This window comes from Toxorhynchites rutilus, chromosome 2 (assembly GCF_029784135.1).
Source record: "Toxorhynchites rutilus septentrionalis strain SRP chromosome 2, ASM2978413v1, whole genome shotgun sequence".
Lineage (NCBI taxonomy): Eukaryota > Metazoa > Arthropoda > Insecta > Diptera > Culicidae > Toxorhynchites > Toxorhynchites rutilus.
In genome coordinates, this window is record NC_073745.1 from 320963961 (window position 1) to 320976704 (window position 12744).

The window sequence follows — 12744 nt, forward strand, 5'->3', positions numbered from 1 at the left end:
TTTTGTTTGGCTTGGAGTGGTTCTACAATGTTCTCGCAAACTTACACGCACACGATTTTTGGGGTCAACAATGAAAGGACTCAGGTTTCTCGGGATAATTGAGTTCATGATTGGAATATTTTTCGCTTATGGCTTTTCTGAAGACATGAGGTTTAATTACTGTGATTACGGTGTATATTTTCTCCAGCAGAATGTGGTCCATTGACAATTGCAATAAGATGGACAGATAGGAGAGTTGAAGCAACTTCGGTTCACTAAATGAAACCACATCTTCACGTCCATCAGTTAAAAACAGATATTCGCACAGTACGTTAGCTGCTAAAAGATGAAGTGTTTCCGAGATATGTTAGTAGTTAATCAGTAGATCGGAGAAACCAATAAATATATTCAATATTCCAACAGTGTGAACTAATTAAAAACGCATTATTCTTTAAATTTGCCTATCTTTCTTATATCCGTACGATCTAATTAACTAGAAATCGAGCTTGCCACCTCAGACCATGATTCCTATTCCGATTTGCATTCTGAACATATTTCCTTTCACAGCTGGCCTGATAGTTAAACACGTCTACTTAGCAGTTAGATGCCATTGGATTCCGGTAACTGAAGCCGGTCGGAATGCAATGCCATCTAACTTATCTGCATCGCTTGCGTTGGTGAATAGAGTGTCATATAACCGCGCCCGGTATTGATACCGATCTACCTCAATAAATATAGAGACTTTATTATCTCCTTGCATAGCATCAATGCATTAATAAGTGTGCAGCTAGTTTGATAATTAGTGTCGGTGAGGCGAAGTGTGCCCTTAAACTTAAAATCCGCTAATGGGAGCATTGAAATGAATAGCAGAACTCGTACAGAAAATTTCAATTGAGTAGGTACACTTATTTCAGAATTTATAATTTTTACTCAATTACAGCACAGATCAACGATACAAATTAAGGAATTGTTTATATCACTATTCGGAAAATATATCTCAGTTTTTCACAGATGTCAAGTTTTGACACTCCAATTTGTGAAGCTTCTTAAATGTCTGGAATGCTAAAGACTGTTTCGATCATTAAAAATACACTAACCGTCACTCCAATTTACGTGAAGCAATAAACCTAATTTTAGTTGCGTCCGGTTATTTACATCCAAATGAAAATACGTTCTATTTTTTTCAACACTTCCTGTGTCTTAGAGAGAATGGGCCTGCCGATTCATCTGCAGCAAAGGCAGCTAAAATGAAGATCCAATAGGCTTAATCTGAAACCGAGGCACGGAAGCTGTACGATAAGCTGCTGGTTAGCAATTTATACGGACTCTGTATAAATTTGGCTATATAAAAACTCTCGACTTACACAATCACTCTTATTCCTGTTAATGGTCGTATCCACATTCGTTCCAACGCTCCGATTCGAACATGTTCAAAAAGGTACCATCGGAACCCCGTCGAACGAATCCACTTTAGAATATAAACACTGTTGGTGTTACCAGATGTGTTTCGAAATTTCAAACATATCAAGGGGAGTTGAGTGGTCAAATCGCTGTAAAGAATCAATGTCGCCATCTACAAATTTAACTGTTGTAATGAAGCAATGATAAACAAACGATGTATGTTTCACTTGGTTTTAAGTGCGATATTTTTAGAATATCGGAATTTGAATATAGGAATTTAGATAGGAATTTGTGAAGGATATTCATTTGGCAGGTAGCAATGAGTTTGCATTGATAATTTTTATTTTCAAAATATGTATTTTGTCTACCGCAAAATCTCATGTCAAAAATTATATTATAAAATCACTTCATGCATTTGTACTGCAGAAGATTGTTCTTTCGTTTGATACCTATCATTAAAAAGTCACAGGAGGGTTGTGTCCGAGACACGACCGCATAGATTCCGTTAGGCTATTAGTTGATTTTGGATATGTTTGAAGAATTACATCTTTAAACTCTGAAAAGGGCCGTTTTGTTTGGTTGTTGGGTATTGTTTGTTCACTCCACCAGTGTTTACCGAGTGATGACGACACAAGGATGGTAAACAGTCGTTGGATGGTGCGTATCAGATAAAAGTTACTGAACTGGAACGAGATATGATGAAAACCGCCCACTGTGTTCCTAGACATGATGCCTCCTGTGTTATGTATGGATGAAGTAAAGAAAAAAAAACTCACCAATGTAATATGAGATAATTACCAATACCGAACACAATTACCAATTTTTCTCATCTGTAAAAACAAGTTACTTTAATCTAGAGAGAACATACTTGAAATGGAAAAGGTAATTTTCTTTTATGATTTTTCACTTTCTAAGTGTTTATTCAACCCAATGCGAATTTCAATTGGACTAACAACAACTAATACTATATGTAGAGCATATGGGAAATCACTTTTTCTAATAATTCTTCACTTTTCCAAATTTTCTCGCTATATAAACTTTTCTTGGGTGAAAATGAACACAACAAAACAGATAGTTTAAACCAAACGACCCGTTCTCGAGCGGGAACACACCTTGGTTTTTGCTTATGAAAATTAGAATAAATCGTTCCATATATCAAGTCATTTTTAACACAACTGCTACCATATACAATTTTACACTTACACTTGTGCTAAATTTTTCACAATACACGATAGGTCATTGATATGAAATTTCACGAGGCAACCAACATTAAAGTTCCAAATTTAAATTTTATTTGCTAGAATTAATCGTATCACTCATCTTACTTGCAATATAAAAATACCCTCGACATGTATGTATTTGCAATGCCGATTTCCCCCGGGCACCTTGGTTTTGATGTCCCTGTTAGGGAACACATTTCGGTAGGAACAAAAGTTCCTCCTGCTTTCATGTATATGCAATGCCGATTTCCCCCAGGCAGTTTGGTTTTGATGTCTCTGTTAGGGACCCGCCGCATGTATCGTCAATTTCGACGAATCAGAAGTGGGTATTTCCGTTAGGATAGGGGTTGAGATTTTTCAATTGTTCGATAGTTAGTTTCATGACATATATTATTTTCTTCAATATAAAAAATTGTTATGGAGTACCGAAATCGATTGACCCAAAAATTTCATCAATCCAGCATGAAATGACTGAGCAATAAGTGTTTGAAATTGGACAAATTTCACGATATGCTCGATTTTCGATTTTCAATTTGTATCCCAATATGTTCCCGAAAGACGTAATCCTACGTCAAAAGAGTATAAAAAATCTCGCATGAAATTTCACGTTCAAAATACAAGGGGTTTTGCGTTTTTGCAGAACAAAATGTTCGTCTTTCTCTTCGGCGGAGTGTCCGTCTTACCCGACTTGATTAGTAACTTTAACATCAATATTTCTGGAGTAAAAATGAGAAAATTTACCGCTGATTCGTAAAAATTAAAGGGAAGTGATGGTAAAACACTCACGTAATGAAAAATACCTAAAATTACGTGTTAACAATCGGAACCTTATTTTCTGCAGGCGAGAATTTACAATGATCTGTTGTTTGCTTTTGTTATTAACAGTTCGGTTGAACAGTTTATAAGGTAACACAGTAAAACTATTTTTTTTTTGCAAAATTCAATTTTATTATTCAACATAATTGCCTTCGAGGGGGATACAGCGATTATAGTGATTGTTCAAGCACTGATTGCCGCAGTACTTGTTAATTCACTTGCGGCACCTTCTTTCTCCTATTTTCACTACTTTTCGGCAACCGTAAAACGCCTCCATAGAAGTTCGGAAAACTTTCTTTCGCGATAAAAACTCCGCTTTCCGCAAGAGCAGATCGCTTGCCACACCATGTACTTTTTGGCAAACTGGGATAGTTTCTGCTTGCGAATCTCCTCCGGAACGCTGAATTTGTCCTCTGTGGAGAGGAACAACAGGCCCGGCAGCTGACGAAAGTCCGCTTTGACGTAGGTTTCGTCGTCCATTACCAGGCAATGCGGCTTCGTCAGCATTTCGGTGTACAGCTTCCGGGCTCGCGTCTTCCCCACCATGTTTTGCCTTTCGTCGCGGTTAGGAGCCTTCTAAAACCTTGTATGTACGCAGGCCCTCCCGCTGCGTGGTCCGCTGGACGAATGAACTTGACAAATTCAGCTTATTGGCGACATTCCGGACCGAACTTCTCGGATCACGTCTAAACTGCTTAACTACGCGCTTGTGATCTTTTTCACTGACAGAGCATCCATTTTTGCTGTTCTTCATCTTCCGGTCGATGGTTAGGTTCTCGAAGTATCGTTTTAGTACTCTGCTGACCGTGGATTGGACGATTCCCAGCATCTTACCGATGTCCCGATGTGACAACTCCGGATTCTCGAAATGAGTGCACAGGATTAATTCACGACGCTCTTTTTCGTTCGACGACATTTTTCCAAATTTACGAAAAACTGACAGTGAAGCATGGCCAACGTGATCTATACACTCTTATCTGATTATGAGCGAAAGCTGAAGATATAATTCCTAAAAATTAAATTTCTACAGCGTTTTTTCCGTGATGCAATTTGATGTGACACACCTTTTAAGTGTCCTTCCTACCCGTCCTGTTCGTCATTCGGCTTTCTCTTACTTATGAATTGACTAAAATACATGGTTTTTCAACCATAAAAAAACTGAGAAAATGATTTTGAATCTAGAGGATTTTCGAATTTTTAATAGGGCACACTGTACGATCATTGGAACCACAGTCAAAGATCAGAAAAAAATGCAGGTTTAACCAGCTCGTTTAACGAATTTGAATTCAATGGTAAACCTTTGGCGGTTCTAGTGTTAAAGTACGCCTAGGGAAGGCAGTATGTAAGGGTTGGGATAACTACTAACAGCTACTTGCCATATTATTTTCTTGCTTTAGTACATTAGCTGTATTACTATTATGTTTAATTACAATGAAACCGTTTAACTTAAAAAGATTTTTTTTACTTATTTAATTTTCTAGTTTTAGTACATTATCTGCATCATCAGTATATTTCTCTACAATGAAACCATACAATTTTGACGTAGGACTACGTCTTTCATTTCTATACCGGGGTGTAAAATCAAAGTTTCGAAAACGAAAGCGTTACGCCGGAGACCGAGATTTTGAGCGTTAATAACTCCTAAACAACTGAACGAAATGGTATGATAAACACTTCATTCGAAAGATAAAATGTCTACGCGTTATATACTTGTTACTTTTTGATCCAAAAACTTGTTTCAATAGTCTTAAAATTGCTTTCAAAACAGGCTATTGAAATCATCAATCGGTATATAAGCGAGCGGCGCTCGGAAATCCACTCAGTTCTAATTGAACAGCGATTGGAGCATGTTGTCGCTGTTGCGGTGAAGCTCTTTATTTATCATGAAAGCGCGGATGAACGGTGTCACCAAGAGCCTGTTTGTGCACCCTAGGACAGAAGGGAATCCATCAGGAGGAGAGTGATGCCACAAACGGTTCCCCGGGAAGACATCGCTACACACACATACACGCGCGGCTATTAACAGGTGGTTATCGAGTTGGCATTAACCACTGGTGGGCTTCCAGTATCGAGGAAAATGTGGAAATATCTAATCGTTACTGAAAATAATCTGCCAGTTCCTTTGGGAATTTTCAAAATATATTCATGTGAAAGAGTTTATTTTAATGTTTTCTATCCATGTAACACTGTGACCAAATACATTAGGTTTTGTGATTTTTCAATCAATCGCAATCAACAGGATAGCTTCTGAAGATTATTCTTCTCCATCAGTAGGATATTTCCGTATCCAATATTGGATGCATAAAACCTTGTGCCTCCAATGTAACGCTCTCGCTTTCGAAGTTCTCCAAATATTCATTCATTCAGAATGAATTCAGATTCAACTTCATACAAATGATCTCTAAATCAACGATAGTCCTACGTCACCCTTGCGGTTATACCATAGATATAACCCACTTCCTGTTTTTTTTTAAATTTTTATTTCTTGCCCAAATTTTTGAAAAAAAATTGTGCCATTTTGTAGCGGCCACCATTTTGGTTTGCTTTTTTCGTGAATAACTGTGTTCTACTAGTCAATCTCTTTCATTCGATACCCATATTGATGGGGTCTGATGGGGTTTTGAGAAAATATGTAATCCGCCATTCTGTAGCGGCCGCCATTTGGGTTTTCAAGAGGGTTAGGTTAGATTAGGTTTTGTATTATAGAGACTTTAAACTTTTTCAGTTCGTTCGTCTCTAGCCTTGAGAAAGGCCCTTGGAAAAACTTTGCTTTACTCCTGCACTACACCTCCACCCTCATTGCCTTGAGAAAGGCACCCGATCCCTCGCCGTCCAGCCCGTCCAACAACGACGCTGTCCACGCAATGAATCATGGTTTTTCAAGATCTTAAAATACGCAGTTTTATAATGACAACAGAGATAAAGGTGTGTTCCAAAGGAATGGGGTTAAATTTCTATTCATGTGGGACAGCGCTACAGACAAAGTTACAAATCGACAAACGGGTGAAGCTGAATAAAACCGTTCAACAAAATGGTAAACAGTCCCAACGAAATTTTTTAAGTGATTGGTCGTAACGGTAAATTTGAGAGTATATTTGATTTTGATGCTCTTTCCATGATTAAAATGTGTTTAATTCAAAATGACCTGATACAACAGAACAATAAAATGTGTCACAAAAAGTGTTTTTCAATGTTTTGACGTAGGACTACGTCTAATCGGAGTGTATGGGAGTAGAATTAAAAACATAACACAGAACATGCCGGAAAAAATGGAAGGTTCCGAATGATTATAACTCGAACATTTCTTAATAGACCGGAAAGATGTTTGCATCAATTGATAGAAAATAGTTCTACGCGTCTATCATAATTAATAAACTGTTATTTTCCATGAGATAAACAGTTGAAAAACTGTAAAATGTCAAGCGTTATCTAAACTCCCTAACTGCCAAGTTTTGATTGATCCGATTTACGGTTTCCCCAACACAGACTTCTTAATCAATCTACCTGTGGCAATCCACTTTGCAAATACATGCAAGTTGGAGGTATTTTCGTTCCCACCTAGCTAGCATTACAAATATATGCAAGTTGCAAGTACTTTTGTACTCTTTTGTCTTTATGCAAACCGGAATATGCTTCCCTAAAACGAACTTCTAAACTGAGAAGCTTGGGAAAATCGTCATTTCAGATACTAGAATTGAATTAACTTTCGCGGTTCGAGAACTACGTAAACATGAGAGATGCAATATTTTCAGAGGGAGATGTAAAATACAATTATTGTTTGACAATTTTTCCGTTCAAATATTTTGGAAGTCCTAGGTATCATATCAAACGTAAAAGGACGGTCAAAAAATTTACTTGTAATGAAGAACATAATCTATCACAATGTATGAATTGATCTTAAATGGTAACTATTTAAACTTTTTACTTACAAAGCAAATATGTTGAATTCAATTGAATTCAAAATTTTCTAATTCAATCGATATTTTAATCAATTCAATACAAATACTTACTAAAACAACGGTAGTACCACTTCAACCTTGCGGTAATATCATAGATATAACCCACCCATTTTTTGACGTAGGACTACGTCTTTCATTTCTATACTGGGACGAAAGTTCAAAGTTTCGAAAACGGAAGCGTTACTCCGGAGAACGAGATTTTGAACGTTAAGGTGAAGGTGGAAGCTAGCCATTGTAGTAGTATAGGTAAACCCTCGTGTAAAAATGGGGTAATAGTGTTTGTGAGAGAAGAGCAAAGCACACGTAAATAGATCAATTCACTTATCAGACTGTGTGGCGCTTCATTGACACGAGTCTTTGAATACATTTGAAAAAAAAAACAAATAACAATTCAATACTAAAGTAAAATGTATGAACGATATGTTCCGATGAACAATTGCAAATATAAATATATATAGAAGGTGCATTTGCATATGATTCTGATTATACGCGAGCGTAACATGAGCAAATTTATAACACATGCGAATTGGGGCACTTTTGGTATTAACAAGTTCTTCCGCATAGTAACTCGATGTTGATAATTCCTTAATATTTTCCTTCGTTGATCGTATTGTTTTCACATATTCACGTTGGAAAGCCTTAACTCTTCTCTTCGTTGGCCGAGGCATTTAGATTGAATTTAATACTTTTCCGTTTACTGTTTTTGAAAGCATAGGCAGCCGTGGCAGTGTTCCGAGCTCTGCAATACAATTTTCTTACCCAATGTTAAAGTTGCTAAAACTTACATTATAGACCCATTAAACGTAAAAATAATAATTGTATTGATATCAACACAATTTTATTCTATTGATTTTCATGACATGGGACGCTATGACTCCGGAATAACATTTTATTGAGTGGTTTTTATAGCTGTTTCGATGATGTTGTTTGGCATCAGTGTCGAAAAAATAACAATGCTTTCACCAATACAAACAAAACCATTGCAGAAGATTGAAAAACGAAAATTTAACTTTCAGAGCACTTGCTCGAGTTTTCCGACGTTCTTCACTATACGGTGCGAAAGCAGATGAAAATTTAATATCTTGTGATTAATCGATTAGAGTTTGGTTGATATTACTTGATGGGAAGTGTGCGAAAACGATCATTTTCTTCACACTGTTTCGCAAAATTATTGATTTTCGGGCGAGAGGTGAAGGAGGGAGATGAAAGAAATGAGCGCCATTGTGGCAGCCATTTGTGGCTAGCTTCCACCTTCACCTTAATAGCTCCTAAACAACTGAACGAAACGATATGATATACACTTCATTCGAAAGATAAAACGTCTACGCGTTCTCTGCTTGCTACTTTTTGATCCAAAAACTTGTTTCAATAGCCATAAAATTGCTTTCAAAACGAGCTTTTGAGATCATACCAATCGGTATATGAGCAAGTGCCGCTCGGAAATCCACTCAGTTGTGATTGCGCAACGATTGAGGTACGATAGCTGGAATTAATGGATGTTTTCCTAACACAGGTTTCAAAACCATGGAGCATGGGGAAATTGGCAATGAAAAAAAGATGCAAGCTGCGGGTACTCTTGTACTCGTTTGCGTTTATGATAATCGGAGTACAGTACTTTTATACCTCCAAGCATTTGTACTCTCTGAAATTCATTTTGCTAACACGGTCTACAAAAGCGGGTACAAATGCAACGCTTTGGTTCGGTTATTCAAGACTGCATTGGAAGATATCCCTTCATGTCGCCAGCTCACTGAATTTCTACGTATACCGTTCGATGATTAGGCAAAATGTTGATAACTATTTGCTGCGATAACTACTACCATAATGCATGAATTGACCTAAATTGGGATTTGTTTGCAATTGAATTCGTAAATTGTTTTATTCATTCACTAGTTTAATCAATAATTTAATCAATACACACGAAAGATAGCTCTGCGCAGCGGCGATATCGTACCAAATGAGTAACAAGGTGCGATTATTGCTAATTGAAGAAACACAAATGATTACTAAGCCAACGGCAGTCCTACGTCAACCTTGCGGATATATCATAGGTATAACCCATTGCCCTTTTAACCTCGAGTAAACCACGAGTAATCGGTCGAATCCTATTAAACATAGATTTAAGTTGAAATTCTGTTAAAACAAATCATGAATTAGTGGCTCCGCAAAGCTCATGCGATTGAGCCTTACAAATAAATGAATTGAAAAAAAAAATAGGTATAACCCATCCATAGTTTTTTTTTCTGAAATTAAAACAAACCTACTTTTCGGTCTCGACAGGTTCTCAATATAAGAAGCGTAGAGATTTATGGCTTATGAGAGATATAATTCCGCTCTCTCTCCCATCGTTTGTCTGTCCACCAACTGAAATAGAACAAACAGAGAAAGTGATAGAAAAAAAGTTGAATATTCTTTCCATCATTTTCCATCATGCATTGGATGTGATCTCAATATTTCACTACCCGTTTCGTCTCTCCAGTATCTTTATTTTAATAATTCAACTTTTCCGTGCATTCCTAATATCGTTTTGATGTAATGTAACATATCGGAACAAAACTACCAGTAAAATAAGTTTCGAAATAATAACGAAAATAATATTAAATACTTGAATAACTAATGATAACTTATTTTTCGATCTTCTAGACAGGTGTCCCCTTTTAACCGTTTGAGCGCTCCTCTTGTAACTGCGGGGAGCGCCTTTTAACATAGGATTTTGTCTTTCGGGGCATATTAGGGATATAGATTGAAAAAGACTAGATTCTATCGCTTGTTGCTCATCCATTTTTCGATGGATTTAGAAAATGGCACTGAAGCTAAAGCATTCATATATATACCCAAACTTACTCGCACTTTGGCATATTTTGCTCCGCACTCGAACGGTTAATATCGAAGCCGCAAAAATAATATCCACATGCGGCATCATTCATGATTCTCGGTTTTTGTTTCCCTTTTCCACTTTTGATCAGTATTCATTGTCATAGTGTGGTTAAAATATTAGAGAATAACATGGGTTCTCATTGAAATAAATTTTAAATTTAGAATGTAACTATACGGATCAACCGCATGTCCATATTATCCTCACTGTCCGTCTTATCCGCACTTGCCCTACGTGCGTTACAATGAAATACACTGATATCTTATAGAAGATGAAACTTGAGTCTGCTCTTCACTCATCTTCTACTAGGCTGCAGTACAGCTGTATACACGTGTGCTGTTTTCCAGTTAAAGCAATAGACGTTTCTATTTATTGTTTTTCTTTAGCATTTTCTGTAATTTTGCGCGAGTACTCATAGTTGCCTCGATAGCGCAGTCGGTAGCGCGTAAGTCTCATAATCTTAAGGTCGTGAGTTCGATCCTCACTCGGGGCAAGCAACTTTTTTCCATAAATTTTATCCTCAATACTGTTGCTTCTGAATGTTTACTTGGCATCTGCTTTTGTTACTATTCATTGGAAACCATTGCTGCGTGAGAAATGAAGGGATTACGCTATCATTTCGAGTAAGTGCGGCTATTTTATGTTAATCCGACCCGACAAGTAACAGCTCGGGTCCGAAGAAATTCTCTGTTCGAGAATTCCGTGATGACTTTGTCGGATCAGTTCTGCTGTATATATATTTGAAACACTTGTAACATTATTTTTCTCTTGTAGATCAAGGCGAAAAACTCCAAATTATGCGATCTTCTTTGATTTTATTGAAACTTGGTACGTATGATGGAAGTCACCCAAAACCATAATTGTCATTCTCATATGACCAATTTAAATTACGATTGATTTATTAAAAGGGCGTATCCAAATTCAATTCGTATTCGTGTTCGTATATTGCGCATTATTTCAAAAAATCGTAAATCGAAATCCAGATATCTAGTTGGAAAATTTATGGGCTATTTGAGAAAAATTTTGACGTAGGATTACGTCTTTCGGGAACATATTGGGGAACAAATTGAAAATCGAAAATCGAGCATATCGTGAAAATTGTCCAATTTCAAACGCTTATTGCTCAGTCATTTCATGATGGATTGATGAGATTTTTGCGTCAATCAATTCCGGCACTGCATAACAATTTTTTACATTGAATCAAATGATATATGTCATGAAACTAACTATCGAATAATTGGAAAATCTCAACCCCTATCCTAACGAAAATACCCACTTCTGATTGGTCGAAATTGACGACACATGCGGCGGCTCATGTACCTATAATAATTGGTCAGTTATTTCCTGATGGATTTACGAGATATTTGCATCAATCGATCTGAGCACTCCATAACAATTCATCACAATTGATAATATAATATATCATATGAAACTAACTAGCAAACAATCAAAAAATCTCCAAACGGAAATACCTCGTTCTGATTGGTCGAAATTGAAGATACGGAGAGATCAGGACATCAAAATAGTGGGAACTTTTGATTCCACCGAAGTGTATTCCCTAACAGAGACATCTAAACCAAGCCGCCCGGCGGAAATAGGCATTGCAATTACATGAAAGTAGGGGGAGCTTTTGTATTCCCTAACAGAGATTTCAAATCCAAGGTGTCTGGGGGAAATCAGCATCTCAATACCTTCGTGATCGATAGTTTAACTAACGACGCGCACAAATGGATAGTGCTCATTGTAACTAGCGTGGGCATTGCTGATTGCATACGTGCTGGCGAATTAATATGGAGCGATGAATGGTTTTTTTTTATTTTCGTTCCAATAAGAATCTTTCGATGGATTAATTGAAGAATATTTCAATGAACTGAATAGAACTTATGTTTGATAGAATATTAATAAAATTTAAATTTGAAACTTTTATGTTGGTTGCTTCGTGAAATTTCATATCAATGACCGATATCAATGTCCAATTGAAATTCGCATTGAGGCATGTAGCATCGTGTTCCATTGGGTTTAAAGCGAATTTCCATGGGTTGAGTAAACACTCAGAAAGTAAAAATTATAAATCAAATTACCCTTTCCATTTCAAATATATTTTCTCTATAATAAAATAACACTTTTTTCTGGTGAGAAAACTTGATAATTGTGTTCGATAATGATAATTACCTTATATAACATTGATGAGTTTTTTTTCTTTATTTCATCCATACATAACACAGGAGTCAGCTCGTCCAGGCCCACAGAAGGCGGCTTTCATCATATCTCATTCCACTTCTTCTATCGTGATACGCACCATCAAATGACTAATCACCATCTTTCTATCATTATCACTCGGTTATGGACATTCGTAGAGTGAACCAAGAATACCTAACAACCAGACAAAACGGCCCTTTTCAGGGCCACCAAATTACTATCGAAGAGTTTAACAATGTGATTCTTCAAACATATCCAATATCAGCATGTTGTAGGGTCTTGTCCCTCGAGTAAG

General features: G+C 36.8%; 1 protein-coding gene and 1 non-coding gene across 2 annotated transcripts in view; one reads left to right on the forward strand and one right to left on the reverse strand.

Moving 5' to 3' along the window:
• Positions 1–12744, reverse strand: part of LOC129765055 (terminal nucleotidyltransferase 5C) — a 365409-nt gene that overhangs the window by 119603 nt on the left and 233062 nt on the right. The gene's annotated exons all lie outside the window — the stretch shown is intronic.
• Trnam-cau (transfer RNA methionine (anticodon CAU)) lies at positions 10671–10743 on the forward strand. Its single transcript has one exon. It is a non-coding gene; the product is annotated as a tRNA-Met (tRNA).